This window comes from Aplysia californica, unplaced genomic scaffold, assembly GCF_000002075.1.
Source record: "Aplysia californica isolate F4 #8 unplaced genomic scaffold, AplCal3.0 scaffold00043, whole genome shotgun sequence".
In the NCBI taxonomy this organism is placed as follows: domain Eukaryota; kingdom Metazoa; phylum Mollusca; class Gastropoda; order Aplysiida; family Aplysiidae; genus Aplysia; species Aplysia californica.
In genome coordinates, this window is record NW_004797313.1 from 2,119,893 (window position 1) to 2,127,104 (window position 7,212).

Sequence of the window (7,212 nt, forward strand, 5' to 3'; positions counted from 1 at the left end):
TTTACCTGTGTTGTCCCGTGATACATGTACTTGTTTCTATGTTTGTCAGAGTAAAAAAAAAAAAACTCTGCTGATTGATCCTTTGCAAAAGCTTCTCTGGTTTCCTCCACCGGTTCTAGTTCCAGTTCTAGACACTCTTCGCTCCGTGAAATGAGTCTTCTCGCCGTCACTTGGAGACAACACCCCCCCCCCGCGCGCGTACAGGGTATCGATCTCCTCTTTTCTAGGAACTCGCAGCTCAAGTCGAGGTCTCTGGCACGGACAACTTTAAGTTTTATTTCCTTTCACTAAATCTCTATAAAAAGTATTTGAATATCCCTTGCTGTTGCATAATGTAAATGGCCTCCGTCCAAGTCATTGGTGTCGGCGACAGTGTCGGCTAGTTTAAGGTAAGTTTATAACTTATGTTGGTGTGTCAGTGCCTCCTCTGTGGGTTTCCCTGTTGCTGTTTTGTTGCGGCTGGTTGCGTGCGTAACTGGCGCTGGCAGTCCTACTTCTTTCCTGCTTTTCCTTCTGTTGTTTCTGTCCGTTTGTCTTTTCTTTTTGAGATACTAATACATTTGAATGCGTTATTGTGCCTATGTGCATATATCTATATACAGTCTGATCTTTAGTCAAACAGACGACCGTTTTGTTGCCTGAAATGTTGCTTGTTTATGTAAATTTGGATTTTGCCTGTGTTATTTTTTGGGGAGGGGGGGGGGGGGGTGAGTGGTGAATGGTTGGGAGTGCGGAATTAATTATTTGTACTGCTAGCGATTTAACATATTATAAAAGAAAGTTGTAATGATCAGTACATGAGAAAGAAAAGACATGGAACTGGAACGTAATATCATCATCAAATGCCACCCCCCAAAAAAACAAAAATCAAAAACAAAACAAAATCACCCCCCCCTAAAAACAACAACCCAACAACAACAACTGAATAGATCTAGACCAAACGAGCAGACTTGAAAGATCAACTGATTTGACCAAACTGCATTACGTTTATAAGCAAGTCGGCAGTGGATTATTTATTGCTACAGAAACTAATAGAAAAAAGAAAATTGAAACACGAGTACAAAAGGCCAATAATGTTAACTACCAGCTTGCTTCACTACTGAAACATCCTAACATCCCCATGACAACAAAACTCAAAATGATCAACACCATATTATTCCTCCCAACAGCGCTTATGGGGATGCCCCTTGAGCAGTGATGTCGGTCCTTCACACAAGTGCACGTAAACAAGTCATCCCAACACTCACTTATCAATGCCAAACATGGACCACGAACACGACATTGGAGTAAAGAATTACATGTAAATTGCGATGTCTTAGAAAAGAAGTACATGTAAACAAGACCAAGCGAAACAAAATTAGAAACCCAGTAGTCAGAGAAATGGTGCGCACAAAATTAATTATGATCTCATGCATAACAACATCCAACACCAAAGAATCAAATGGTTCGGACATCTCATGCGATTACCAACACACCATCTAGCACAACGTGCCTACTTAAAGAAAAATCAATGGCGACAAGGCTAGATGAGAAAGACCTGGATAGATGGAGTCAGGGAAACACACCTTATATGGCATCCCCTTGACCCAAACTCTCCCTCCGTCTTGTAGTTGTAGCAGAGGGAGGTGTCTGCGTACGCTAATGTTAGTATTGTTAGAGAATGTATACAAGCAGCTAGCTGTCTACATTCTATAACGAATCAAAATTAATACAATTTATAATTGTAACAAGTCTGTATTTGAACTTCCGGATGAGGCTGAGCTACTTTTCCAATCTTTCTTTTTCTTTAAAAAAAATAAAATTGGTTAGCGTCATGTTTTGCCGATATACATCGTATTATAGGTTCGCCAGGTCACTCGCTGGGTCATATTGGGTTATTTCTATTTCATAGTAGGTTCGGATAAGAAGAAGGGTACAAGCGACTGTGGGTTTGATTTGAAAGTCTCTTGAAATCAAAACTGCCCCGAGGGGCATAAATATTTAAGATATACACTAGATCTAGTGTTGATATGACTGACTTGACCTTGACCCAAGTGATTTGATTTTATGACAGTGATGTCACATCACACACCAAATCAGCAATGTTTTTCCACACGTTTGAATTTGATAGATCTGTCAGTATCATCTATGGTCTCTCACTCTCTCACGTTGTGTCTTATACTTTAGCTTTGAGGTTAGAAGACGAAATCGCCTGTAAACTGCAAGATATCGTCTAGCCTAAACACTAATTACAGAAGGCCTGATCTACAGCGACTTATACTTATATTCAAAAAGGTTGTTGTTGTTTTTTTGTTTTTTTTTGGGGGGGGGGGGGGGATCAGAGCGCGTGCATCTTTCTTGTGTGAAAAGTGTACACATTTATATTGTGTGCGTGATGTCAAAATTTAGTGAACAGGGGGGGGGGGGGTCTCGATGGGATGAAAGAATGCGTTGGTTGGTTGTTAAGCCGAGGGGTTTAACGTCGCTGTGAAGGCAAGATACGGTACTGTAGACAGCTTTACGTAAGCGAGCATTTTAATTTCGTGGGAAAGAACTGTTTCGCTAAAGTAAATAGCTTGCGAAAATAAAGTGTACGCCCTGTGGAAGCAACATTGTCAACTCGTTTCCCAGTTAGACAGAGCGAGAGAGCTATCTTTAGGTTCTTTACTAACCTTAGAGAACGTAGACACTACCATCAGACCGGTGGCAGAGAGACGCCTCTTTCTTCCCGCGACACCCATAAAGGGTATAGATCTAAACGGCGGATAAAAGTAATGTAAACATTACATGTACATAAAGAATCGTACACAAGTTAAATATAGGATAGATTGTACGCGCTTAGGGCTTGCCATTGAGCGGGGATATTTAGCACAAATTATTCTATTTATTATAATTGAATCATGAGCATGTACACATACGTAATAATTATTGTTAAATGAAGTTAATGACAAACCTCTCTCTCTCGCTCTCTCTCTCTCTCTCTCTCTCTCTCTCTCTCTCTCTCTCTCTCTCTCTCTCTCTGCGCGTGCGATGTGTGTGTGTGTGTGTGTGTGTGTGTGTGTGTGTGTGTGTGTGTGTGTGTGTGTGTGTGTGTGTGTGTTTGGTGGTGGTGGTGGTGGGGGGGGGGGGGCCACAAAACCCAAGGAGACTTTAATTGTTTTCGAAGAGAGTAACTCCCTTCAGCGACGGTCAAATTAAAACTCACTATTTGTTTATGGACAAGGTAAGGTCGTCTCATCACTCCAAAACCTCGTTCAGCCAACGTTATTACATGCACACAAATGTAAGTGGGACAGAGGATGAAAGTCTGCCGTCTTGAGGCGGATTTCTTAGCAATAAATGAAGACATCTTGTGAATTCGTGGTCGACACCCAGTCCTGTCTCGGCGATGAAAATTCACGCTGTTTGACGGAAGCCCCCCCCCCCCCCCCCCACACACACACACACACAACCTAAAAAAATAAAAAAATTGGAATGACAAAAATCACTCAAAAGGCTTGTGAAGCTCAAGAACAACAACTATAAGACTGCAACCATATTAACGCCCGACACCGACAGAGGGACCAGGCCGTCTTCGGGCACAAAAGAATGCGCACAGGCTTTTTAGTAATGGAAGGTAACAAAAAAACGGTTTCGGCTACCATACTGACGACCGGCGTCCTGTGTCATCCCCGGTCAGACCGTCTCCGATAAAAAAAAAACATGTTCTATCGAAGACGGTCCGTCGGGCGAAATGGGAGGTAATTTTAGTGATGTTATCTCTGCATAGTTGTGTCCCTTTTCCCGCCCCAACGACACTACACAGAATTCTAGCAGTTCTTGGAATTTGAAAACACAACTTGCCTAGATCGCCCCGACAAAGAAGAAAGAAGAAAAGAAAATGGATGATGAAAAACCTCATTCTTTTAGTTCAACAGCGGTCAGCTATTTTTGACAAACGGTGCAAGTTACATCGCAACCGAGATTATATACTGAAACTGTGGGAAACTATTGCACAAGAAATGCAGTCTGACGTCTAGTATTTTACTTTGTTTTCATTTGTATAATTGGAGGCATGCCAGTTAGTCACAGGCCCAGTTAGTCACAGGCCGTAAAGTCCCTCTAAAATGTCAATTCTGTTTGTGTTGATAAATATTTCTTCCTTTTTGTATGCACATTATAATTTTAATGGTGGTGGTGGTGGCGGTGGTTGTTGTGTTGATGGATAATAAGGAAGATGACGCCGATATTACATACGTGCATACTACGACTCTGATATGATGATGATGATGATGATGATAGTGATGCTGTTGTTGCTGTTGTTGCTGCTGCTGCTGATGATGATGATGATGATGATGATAGTGACAGGTTAGCTCACCTTAAGGTAACTGTAAGACGCTCAGCTGGTGAAATAGGCCGTTTGAAATTCGATATTTCCTTCGTCAAGTTAGCTCTAGTAGTAGTAGTATAAGGTTTTACGGCGCTCGCAACTGCTAAGGTCATATGAGTGCGCGAAACACAAGTTGTTCACCTCTGCGAAAGTTCACTTCACGACTGGTAACTAATTTACTTTAAAATGCTAAAAAGTTAAAATATTCAAATTCGGTGTAAATACATTTGTGATCTAAAACAACTTTTAAGTAACAATAAAAATTTTAAATAATATCAGATTCACTTTACAACTCGCCATAAAGGCCAATGGCCTTTATAAAATTTAAAATTCTGCTGGGAACAACGACGGAGAAAATATCCTGCAATTTCTTGCATTTATAATATTTCCTTCGGATCTCTCCAAAGTCTAGACATTCTGTTAAAATGTGTCTAATGGTTAAATCTGTGTCGCATCCGACACAGAACGGCTTCTCTTCTCCCTGTAGGAGGTATTTGTGGGTCAGGGCCGTGTGTCCGATGCGCAATCGAGTAAAAATGACTTCGTCTCTTCTGGAGAGATCCGAAGGATTTCGCTGTTCTAGTCTGGGTTTAATTTCATATAATTTATTATTTTTCTGGTTTTCCCAGTGGCTCTCCCACAGACTGGAGGTGTACTTTTTGACTTTATTTCTAAAGTCAGTCTGTGGGAGAAGTTAGCTCTGCATATCTCTAACAGTTCATTGAAACTGCTATGTTTCCATGCGATAGTATTGTTGGAATTTTTCACTATCTTCCAACAACTGCGGAAACAAATGATAACATTCACCAAGTGTATCACGGTTTCTTTGGATGGGATGCACTGAAAATCTTCTTGACTTGGTTTCCCTTTTTTTGTCTGCGTCTCAAAAGCAGCAACGACAACAATTTTCTTCTTCCGCTACACGCCATATTTGCAAGACGGCGGTGTCTGACTGCCAAACTCCGGTGTTAATATGGTCGGCCCCACCCGACGGAAAACAGCGGGTCTGGTCCGTCTGTGGGTGTCGGGCGTGAATATGGTTGCGGCCTAACCCGGCCAACTTGAACAGCCATAGTATGTAACCACTGTCTAATGTAGGCTACCGTACCTGTCTTCTTCTGAGCCGACAACTCCGATCCGAGTTTAAAGCCGCCTGCAGTCGGCCAGCTCTATGTGGGGCAAGTTGGAAATCATAAGGGAATTTTTATACCTATCGGCGCTTACTGAGTCAGTCTCCGAAATCGGCGTTCTCTATTTTTTCGCCCTAAGTTTTCCTTGAACGCTGCGACCCTCCCCCCTCAAGCCCCCATTTTTTCTTTCGTTAAGTATTAGTTATCAAGTAGATATACATCTAGTAGAAGCCGGTACGTGTAATTGTTTCGATTAGAGATTGTATCGCGGTACGTGGAGGTACACTTGGCCAAACGTGAAAACGTTGAATCTCCAAAACATATTACTTGTACGACGTGGAAATAGAAAATCCCTTTCTGAAAGGTTCGGCACGCCATGAGTTCAGATGACATCATGCCAAACCATGATGCGGATAGCCCTGATTCGAATCCTCAATAGAGGGGCTTCTTGAACTTGAGTTGTTTGGAAAAAGGGGTGGGGGCTCATGGCTCTGGTCCCACCTTTTAAATAACAGTGCATTGGGCGTGGGTGTTGGGCGGGAGTGCTGGAGATTGTTACACAGGGACGCGACACCGAGGTAGGGGTAATGTCTTTCAGTTTCAGTTTCAATCGTATCCAAGGAAAGCTCATAGATCTACGTCATTCGGTATTCATACATAATATATTAATTTCGATTGCACTAGTGACTTTTTCCTAGAACAAGAAGCGCAGAAGTCATAATACACAGATCTATAGATCTGTGGAAGTGGGCGCAGCACAAGTACGTCGCACAATTTGAACTGAGGCTAAAACCCTTCAGTACAAACAGAGGGAAGTACAACGCGTAGTATGAGCAAGACTAACAAGGCATTAGGCTGGGCAGTGTTACGTCATCAGACCTGCTTTAAAATAACAGTGGACCAATCTTTAGAAATCCCGGGAAGCCAATAATGTTTTTGGTGTTCTGGGGTCTGCTGGGGTAATAATAATAATAATACTAGTTGTAAAGCGCATTGACAGAGTATGCTGTAGTGCAGGCATGGGCAATCTTGTCTAAGTCGCGAGCCGGATTAAACGATTCCAAAAAATTATCTCGCGTGCCGAAGAGAGACAAAGAGTAGACCCATAAAGAAATGAGGGCACACACGAAACGTTACCTCACAATAGGAATTTAATTATCAAAACGTCCTATTCGAGGCGTCATCACTGATTGTGAAGAAATTAAATCCTGAATTCATATATTGTATGTTTACCCGTCAAAACAATAGAGAAAATATCTATTAAACATTAATTCTCAATTTGGCAAAAAGCGCAGTTGTAACTTTTAAACGTGCGGTTTTGAATAATGATCTCAAGATTTTAAAAAAGTAAGTTAACTAAAGATGTGGACACACAAACAGAAGGCAAAGAGCAGAGAAGACAGTGTATTAGATCTATTCATTTGTACGGCTGCGCCGGGGAACAAGGACTCATGACGTCATTTTACCGGGGAACAGCGACCGGGGAACAGCGACTAGTATTTTACTATATTTCTTTGTTACAGGTGAACTTGGAGTAATCGCCTTCAGTATCGAATACAATTAGACCAAACATGTAACATTTCGTCTCGATTTTCAGTACGCTTAATAGAACCAATGATAGTACATAACAAGATGGGCCACTTCTCTCTTTGAGCCAATTAAAAAAGTGTCCTCAAAATTTGGTGGCGCCCTCTTCACAAAAGCGCACTCTTTGCGAACAGAGTTACCCTACTT

At 41.8% G+C, this 7,212-nt stretch overlaps 1 protein-coding gene across 1 annotated transcript in view; it reads left to right on the top strand.

Moving 5' to 3' along the window:
* The first annotated feature begins 203 nt into the window (after window positions 1-203).
* LOC101852753 overlaps window positions 204-7,212 on the top strand; it is an 18,626-nt gene continuing 11,617 nt past the window's right edge. The window contains exon 1 of the mRNA XM_005092287.3: window positions 204-389. The gene's annotated coding sequence lies outside the window, so the exon portion shown is untranslated. The remainder of the gene's footprint in view (window positions 390-7,212) is intronic.